Source organism: Rhinopithecus roxellana, chromosome 9 (assembly GCF_007565055.1).
Source record: "Rhinopithecus roxellana isolate Shanxi Qingling chromosome 9, ASM756505v1, whole genome shotgun sequence".
Classification (NCBI taxonomy): Eukaryota; Metazoa; Chordata; class Mammalia; order Primates; family Cercopithecidae; genus Rhinopithecus; species Rhinopithecus roxellana.
This window is the reverse complement of record NC_044557.1, coordinates 103,725,143-103,735,039: the sequence shown is the minus strand read 5'-3', so window position 1 is coordinate 103,735,039 and position 9,897 is coordinate 103,725,143. Positions and strand designations below refer to the sequence as shown.

General features: G+C 39.6%; 1 pseudogene; it reads left to right on the top strand.

Moving 5' to 3' along the window:
- The first annotated feature begins 397 nt into the window (after nucleotides 1–397).
- On the top strand, nucleotides 398–9,897 carry LOC104659395 (annotated as a pseudogene).

Here is a 9,897-nt window from a genome sequence, read left to right as displayed (position 1 = left end):
CATCCTCCTGCCAAAGGGCACACGTCCCACAGCAACATGAATTTTCCTCTTTCAAGTGAGTCCATGTGGAGCAAAGTCTTCCGTAAATGAAGAAGCAGGAGGTACTGTCACAGCAAACTCAAGCTGGTGCTCTGTAAATGGCAGAAGTGTAGAAACTCCGAGCTGGTCCATCCTTGTCTTCCCTGAGTTTAAGGTGGAGAAACTGAGGCCCAGGAAGTTGAAATGGATTGCTCGAGGACACACAGCAGGCTACATTGGCTGAATCTTTCTTGGGGCTCTTTTCACATGTCATACTCGAAGTTTCAAACTTTCCCGAAACTTTGCAAACTCAAAAGACAAGCTTGGACACCCTGTGTCAGTGCTAATTGACATGTTCCTTGATTTCTCTAAAAGGGACATGACTTATGACCCTTTAAAGATCCAGATTAAGCCAAAAGCAGACCTTCCAGCCAGGATGTCCCTGAAGTGCCCAGTTCCCTTCCTAAGAGCAACTGAATATCCTTTATAAGGCAATGCTAGCATAATCACCATCAGACAGGCTCAAAGTGCTTATGGTAATCCTAGAATCCCATTGTTTGGAGCTTCTGCCGGCAAGATACAACTAAAAACCCTGAGTATTATATGCAAAACAAACATTAAAAGACTCAGGCTTGGAGAGAAGGAAGTGGACCAGCTAGGAAACTTGGGACCTGAGGAACAATGACCAAATGGGCAGTGATTTCCCTGGATTTTCTCTTGCCTGATACACTCTGGACTTGGAGTTGAAGCCAACTACCTGCAAACACTAACAGGCACAGACAAAAAAAGTCCCAGCAAAACTCAACCAAAACCCACTCTCTCCAGCCGAAGGACCAAGACTTTGGGAGGCCGAGACGGGCGGATCACGAGGTCAGGAGATCGAGACCATCCTGGCTAACACAGTGAAACCCCGTCTCTACTAAAAAATACAAAAAAATTAGCCGGGCGAGGTGGTGGGCGCCTGTAGTCCCAGCTACTCCGGAGGCTGAGGCAGGAGAATGGCGTGAACCCGGGAGGCGGAGCTTGCCGTGAGCTGAGATCCGGCCACAGCACTCCAGCCTGGGCGGCAGAGCGAGACTCCGTCTCAAAAAAAAAAAAAACCACTCCTCTCCAGCCAATCACCACAGAAAAACACTGTGGTCCTGCCCCCACCCATGCCAACAAAGGCAGACTAAGGAACTGAGACTTCCACCCTTGTGAGGCTATACGAAGGATAGTATCAGAAAAGGCGAAGAAAAGATCAGGACTTTTATCACCATTCATCTCAGTGGAGACCATGTAGAGAGCCTGGACTTCCAACTTCATCCAGTAGTAATGAGGTGTCCCTCCTCTTCCCACTAAAGTGGTAGAGAGGTGAGAGTTTCAGCATAATCCATCAGTAACAAAGTCATTCCCATCACGGTGTCACTGAATACCTACCTGGGGACAGAAGTAACAGGTAGTTCTTCCCTTAGGTACCTACAGAGGCCAAGTGGAGAACCTGGACTTCCGTCATCACCTAGCAGTAACAAGGCAGAGCCCCTCTTCTTTCTTCTGCCAGAGTGATGTCAGAGAAAGCCAGTTAAAACAGAAGGTTTCAATAAGATCGGAGTCTCATAACCTAATCTTAAAATTCCCATGTTTCAAAAATCACCTGTCATACCAAGTACCAGGAAGATGTCAGATTGAATGAAAAAAAAAAAAAATCACTAGATGCCCACATAGAGATAATGAAATTATGTTAGAATTCCCTGGCAATGATTTTAAAACACCCATGATAAAAATGCTTCATAGAGCAAATATGAGCTTGTTGCAAACAAATAAAAAAAAATAGAGAGCCTCAGGAAAGAAATAAAAAGTCTCTGCAAAGAGCTATACAAAATATGAAAGTAAACCCAGTGGAAATTTTAGACCTGAAAATAAAACCTCAGTGGCTGGACTCAAAAGTACAATGAAAGAGCAGAGGAAATAATCAGTGAATTTAAACACAGAATAATCTGAACAAGACAGAAAATAGATTGAAAAAAATTATAATAATAAAATTCAGGGACCTGCCAGATGGTAGCAAAAGATCTAACATTTGTGTCATTGGGGTCCCAGAAAGCGATGAGAAAGAGAATGGGGATGAAAGATTACCCAAAGAAATAATGGCTGAAAACATCCCAAGTTTGTGAAGAGGTATAAAACTAGGGATTCAAAATGCTGAGTCCTGCGTTTTGGACTCAAATAAGATCGTTGCGTATGCACCAAGCAACAGAACTGCAAAACCTGTGAAGCAAAAATTAATAGGATGAAAAGGAGAACTAGACAAATCCACAATTATAGTTGAAGACTTCAACACTGTCCTCTCAGCGATTGATAAAAACAATTAGACAAAAATCAAGGATATGGAACTCAAAACACTGTCAACCAATAAAATCTAATAGACATAGCTGGAACACTCTTCTCAAGTAACAGCAGAACACACATTTATTTGAGTGTCCATGGAATATATACCAGGATAAACCATAGACTGGGCTTCAAAAAAAACTTTAACAAAGTTAAAAGAATGGAAATCATAAACAGTATATTTTCCAAACTCAGTGAAGTCAAACTAGAAATCAATTATGATTAGATAATGGAATAATCTCTAAATGCTTAAAAACTAAGCAACATACTTCTAGATAATCCATGGGTCAAAGAGAAGGTTTCAAAGGAAATTTTTAAAATTATATTGAATTGAATAAAAATTAAAATCAAACATGAAAATTTGTGGGTCACAGCTAAAGCAGTGCTGAGCGAAATTTATGGCATTAAATGCATACATTAGAAAAGAAAGAAAGAAAAGTCTCAAATTAATAAGCTAAGCTTCCATCACAAGAACCTGGAAAAAGAAAAGAAATGTAAATTCAAAGCAAGAAGAAATCAAATACTAATTGATATGGTTTGGTTGTGTCCCCTCTCCAATTTCATCTTAAACTGTAGCTCCCATAATTCCCACATGTTGTGAGAGGGACCTGGTGGGAGATAATTGAATCATGGGGGCGGTTTCCCTCATATTGCTCTCATGATAGGAATAAATCTCACAAGATCTGATGGTTTTATAAGGGGAAACCCCTTTCACTTGGTTCTCATTCTCTCTTGCCCGCAACCATGTAAGAAGTCCCTTTGCTCTTACTTCGTCTTCCGCCATGACTGTGAGACCTCCCCAGCCATGTGGAACTGTGAGTCTATTAAAATTTTTTTTCTTTATAAATTACCCAGTCTTGGGTATGTCTTTATCAGCAGCGTGAAAACGAACTAATACACTAACATAAAACCAGAAACGGATATAATAAAATTGAAAAGAGAAAACCAACAAAGAAAAATCCAATGAAATAAGGAACTAGTTCTTTAGAAAGAACTATGCACTGAAGAGCTTCTGCACAGCAAAAGAAACTATCAACAGAGTAAACAAACAATCTACAGAATAGGAAAAAATGTTTGCAAACTACACATCTGACAAAGGTCTAATATCCAGCATCTAAAAGGAGTTCAAACAAATTTATGTGAAACAAACAAACAATCCAATTAAAAAGTGGGCAAAGGACATAAACAGACACTTCTCAAAAAAAGACATACATGCAATCAGCAAACATGAAAATAAGCTGATCATTAGAGAAATGCAACTTAAAACCACAATGAGATACCATCTCACGCAAGTCAGAATGGCCATTATTTAAAAGTCAAAAAATAACAGGTGCTGGCAAGGTCCAAAGAAAAAGGAACACTTATACACTGTTGGTGGGAGTGTAAATTAGTTCAGTCATTGTGGAAAACAGTGTGGCAATTCCTCAAAGACCTAAAACCAGAAATACCATTCAACCCAGCAATCCCATTACTGGATATATACCCAAAGGAATATAAATCTCCCTATCATAAAGACACGTGCACACGTATTTTCATTGCAGCACTATTCACAATAGCAAAGACATGGATTCAACTTGAATGCCCATCAATGGTAGACTGGATAAAGAAAATGTGGTACATATACACCAGAGAATACTATGCAGCCATAAGAAAGTATGAGATCATGTCTTTTGCAGGAATGTGGATGAAGCTGGAGGCCATCATCCTTAGCGAACTAACACAGGAACCGAAAACCAAATACTGCATGTTCTCTCTTATAAGTGGGAGCTAAATGATGAGAACACATGGACACAGAAAGGGGAACATACACTGGGGCCTACCAAAAGGTAGAGGGCCAGAGGAGGGAGAGGATCAGGAAAAATAACTAATGGGGACTAGGTTTAATACCTGGGTGATGAAATAATCTGTAAAACAAACCTCCATGACACAAGTTTACCTACATAACAAACCTGCACATGTACCCCTGCCCTAAAATAAAAGTTAAAAAAAGAAAGAAAGAGCTATAGAACCGTAAAACCTCTAACAAGACTGACAAACGAAAAAGAGAGAAGACACAAATTACCGATATCAGGAATGAAACAGAGGATGTCATTACAGATCCTGAAAACATCAAAGGCATAATAAAGGAATACTAGGAACAACTCTACACACATAAATTTAATAACTTAGACAAAATGGTCCAGTTCATCTAAAAACACAAGCCACCACAGCGCACTCAAAATGAAACAGATAATTTGAATAGCCCTATGATATTAAGAAAATTGAACCAATAATTTTTAAACTCCAAAAAAAGAAATCTACAGGCCCAGATGGTCTCACTAAAGAATCTACCAAATGTTTGAAGAAGAATTAACACAATTCTGTACAATGACTCCCTGAAAAATAGAAGTGGGGACACTTCTCAATTTGTTTTATGAGCTAGTATTACCATCATCTCAAACCCAAGGACAATACAAAAAAGAAAACTGCAGACCAATATCCCTCATGAATAAGGATGTAATATTAGACATAGTCATAGAAATTCTTAATAAAATATTAGCAGATAGAATTAATCAGTATATGAAAAGTGTATGGTGTATACATGACCAAGGGGGCTTTATTCCACAGATGCATGACTGCTTTGATATTTGAGAATCAATGTTCAATCGTGACATAATAAACATAACCCACCATAGTAACAGGCTAAAAGAAGATAATCATATGATCAAATCAATAAACACAGACACCGCATTTGACAAAATTCAGCAGCCGTTCATAGTTTAAAAAAAACCTCTCAGAAAATAAGAATAGTGGAGGATTTCCTCATCTTGATAAGTGGGATTTGCAAAAATCCTATAATGAATATTATGCTTAATAGTGAAAGACTGAAAGCTTTCCCTCTATGATTGGGAGTAAGGAAAGTGTCCGCTCTCACCACTCTTATTCAACATAGTGCTAGAAGTCGCAGCTAGTACAAGAAGGCAATAAATGGTATATATTAATATATTGAAAAGAAAGAAATAATACCATTCCTGCAGAAGAAATGATTGTCTATCTAAAAAAAACCGCAAGGAATCTACCAAACGAATCCTAAAACTAATAAATGAGTTCAATAAAGTTGCAGGATACAAGATAAACATACAATCAACTATATTTTTACATATTTATACTAGCAATGAACAAATGGATACCAAAATAAAAAATACAAATACTATTTAAAATCACTCAAAACTAATACTTAGGTATAAAAATAGCAAAGCATGTAAGGACTTGTATGCTAGAAACTACACAATGCTAATGAAAAAAATCAAAGAATATCTAAATAATGTAGAGACATACTGTATTCATGGATTAGAAGACTTAACCTAGTAAAAGTGTCAGTTGTCCCCAAATTGACATAGAGGTTTAATGCAGTTCCTATCTTAATCCCAGCAAGGATTGTTATAGACCTAGACAATATTATTCTAAAATATACAGAAACAGACCAAAAAATAGACTAGCTTAAATAATCTTGAAAAAGAAGAATAAAATGGGAGGAATCAGTTACAAGACATCTTCAGTTTCAAGACTTACTATATAGCTATGGTAATCCAAACTGTATGGTACTGGTATAGGGATACATACATAGAATAATGGAACAGAACAGAGACTTCAGAAATAGACCCACACCTGTATCCCTAACTGATTTTTGACAAAAGTGCAAAATCTATTCAATGAAGAAAAGAGTTCTCTCAATAAATGTCTGCAGCAATTGGACATCCACAGGTGAAAAAGGAATATCAACCTAAATCATACAAAGATTAACTCAAAATGGATCACAGACTTAAATGTAAAACATAAAAACTGTAACACTTTCAGAATGAAACACAAGAGAAAAATCTTGGCCAGGCTCAGTGGCTCATACCTGTAATTCCAGCACTTTGGGAGGCCGAGGTGGGTGGATCATGTGAGGCCAAGACGTGAAAACCAGCCTGGCCAGCATGGTGAAACAAAATCCCTACTGAAAATACAAAAAGTAGCTGGACATCGTGGTGCATGCCTGTAGTCCCAGCTACTCAGGAGGCTGAGGCACGAGAATCGCTGGAACCCAGAAGGCAGAGGTTACAGTGAGCTAAAATTGCGCCACTGCACTCCAGTCTGGGGAACAGAGCAAGACTCTGTCTCAAACAAACAAACAAACAACCTAAAAAAAAAATGTATACAAAATAAGAAAATCTTTAGGATCTAGGGTTTAGGATCTAGGGCTAGGCAAAGAGTTTTTAGACATGACACCAAAAGTATGATACATAAAAGGAAAAAATTCAAAATCAGACTTCACCAAAATTAAAACTCTTGCTCTGTGAAATAGCATGCCAATAGTATGAAAAAGCAAGCTACAGAGTAGAGAAAATATTTGCGAATCACTTATCCAAGAAAGGACTAGTATCTAGAATAAATAAAGACTTCTCAAAACTCAATAGTATAAACAAATAATTCAATTAGATAATGGGCAGGAGACATTATTTTTCACTTTCAGAGAGACACGGATGGCAAATAAACACATGAAAAATGTTCAACATCATTAGCCATTAGGGAAATGCAAATTAAAACCACAATGAGATATCACTACATACCTATCAGAAAGGCCAAAATAAAAAATATTTACAACAAAATGCAGGCAAGCTGGGTGACTCATACATTACTGGTGGAAAAGTAAAATGATACAACCACTCTGGAAAATAGTTTGGCAGTCACTTGCAGAACTAAGCATGCCTTTACCATGCGACCCAGCAATCATGCTCCCAGGCATTTATCCCAGATAAATGAAGTCATAAGTTCATACAAAAACCTGTACACAAATGTTTATCACATCTTTATTCATAATAAACCCCAAATAGAAATAATTCATATGTCCTTCAAAACATAAATGGTCAAACAAACTGTAATACACCCAAAACAGAGAATACTGCTTAGGAATAAAAAGGAACAAATTACTGAAATATGCAACAACCTGAATTTATCTCCAGAGAATAATCAGAGTGAAAAAAACCCAGTCCTAAAAGGTCACATACTATATGATTCCCATTTATGTAAAATTAGTTCAACCATCGTGGAAGACAGTGTGGCAATTCCTCAAGGATCTAGAACCAGAAATACCATTTGACCCAGCAATACTGTTACTGGGTATATACCCAAAGGATTATAAATCATTCTACTATAAAGACACATGCACATGTGTGTTTATTCCAGCACTGTTCACAATAGCAAAGACTGGGAACCAACCCAAATGCCCATCAATGACAGACTGGATAAAGAAAATGTGGCACATACACACCATGGAATACTATGCAGCCATAAAAAGGAATGAGTTCATGTCCTTTTGAGTTCATGGATGAAGCTGGAAACCATCATTCTCAGCAAACTAATACAGGAACAGAAAACCAAACACTGCATGTTCTCACTTATAAGTGGGAGTTGAACAATGAGAACACATGGACACATGGAGGGGAACATCACACACCAGGGCCTGTCGGGGGTGGGGAGATAGGGGAGGGAGAGCATTAGGACAAATACCTGATGTAAATGACGGGTAGATGGGTGCAGCAAACCACCATGGCACGTGTATACCTATGTAACAAACCTGCACATTCTGCACATATATCCCAGAACTTAAAGTAAAATTTAAAAAAAAAAAGATGTCTGAAATGACAAAATCATAGGAATGGTGAACAGATTAATGGTTGCCAGTGGTTTTGAAGGGAACAGGGATGAAGTAGGTGTGGCTGTAAAAGGGCAACAAGAGGTACACTCTGCTTGTGAATATGCCACTATCTCAAAATAAAAATCTTAATTAAAAACATAACTACAGGCCCAGCTCAGTGGTGGCTCACACCTGTAATCCCAGCACTTCGGGAGCCTGAGGCAGGCAGATCACGAGGTCAAGAGATGAAGACCATTCTGGCCAACATGGTGAAACTCCATCTCTACTAAAAATACAAAAATTAGCTGGGTGTGGTGGCAGGCGTCTGTAGTTCCAGCTACTCAGGAGGCTGAGGCAGGATAATTGCTTGAACCCGAGAGGCGGATGTTGCAGTGAGCCAAGATCGCACCACTGCACTGCATCCTGGTGACAGAGCAACACTCCATCTCAAAAAAATAAAAAATAAAAACTACAAAAAACTCAAATTTCAAAGAAGCAAAAAGTAATTTTTTTAAAGAATGCATCAAAAACCAGTGAAATCTAAATAAAGCCTGTACTAGTGTTCACCAACGTCAACTTCCTCATTTTGAAAACTGTACTGTGGCTATGTAAGATGTTATCACTGAGGAAAACTGGGTGAAGGGTACATACGATCTCTGCATACTATTTTGCAGCTTCTTATGAGACAAACTATTTCAAAATGAAAAGCTGTCACTTAAAAAAACACATTTCAAATTAGCTGGGCATGGTGTTGTGCAGCTGTAGTCCCAACTACCCAGGAGGCTGAGGCAGGAGGGTTGCTTGAGCCCAGGAGTTCGAGGCTGTAGGGAGTTATGATCATGCCACTGCACTCCAGCCAGGACAACAGAGTGAGACCCTGTCTTTAAAGAAAAGAATAAATTAAATAAAAATTTAAAAACATTTAATTTTCTTGAGTCTTAAAACAGAGCCCACAGGGGCCCCTGCAGCCACCGCAATGTAGAATATGAGAAACTGGAGAAGATTGGGGAAGGCACCTACAGGACAGTGTTCAAGGCTGAAAACCGGGAGACTCATGAGATGGTGGCTCTGAAGTGGGTGAGACTGGATGACAATGATGAGGGTGTGCCGAGTTCCGCCCTCCAGGAGACCTGCATACTCAAGGAACTGAAGCACAAGAACATTGTCAGGTTTCATGATGTCCTGCACGGCGACAAGAAGCTGACTTTGGTTTTTGAATTCTGTCACCAGGACCTGAAAAATTATTTTGACAGCTGCAATGGTGACCTCGATCCTGAGATTGTGAAGTCATTCCTCTTCCAGCTGGTAAAAAGCCTGGGATTCTGTCACAGCTGCAATGTGCTACACAGCGACCTGAAGCCCCAGAACCTGCTAATTAACAGGAATGGGGAGCTGAAATTGGCTGATTTTGGCCTGTCCTGAGCTTTTGGGATCCCCATCCGCTGTTACTGAGCTGGAGAGGTCACACTGTGGAACCGCCCACCAGATGTCCTCTTTGGGGCCAAGCTGTACTCCACATCCATTGACATGTGGTCAGCTGGCTGCATCTTTGCAGAGCTGGCCAATGCTGGGCGGCTTCTTTGTCCAAGCAATGATGTTGATGACCAGTTGAAGAGGATCCTCCAGCTGCTAGGGGCGCCACCGAGGAGCAGTAGCCCTCCATGACCAAGCTGCCAGACTATAAGCCGTACCCAATGTACCCGGCCACAACATTCCTGGTGTATGTCGAGCCCAAACTCAATGCCACAGGGAGGGACCTGCTGCAGAATCTTCTGAAGTGTAACCCCGTCCAATGTATCTCAGCAGAAGAGGCCCTGCATCACCCCTACTTCTCCGACTTATGTCTGCCCTGA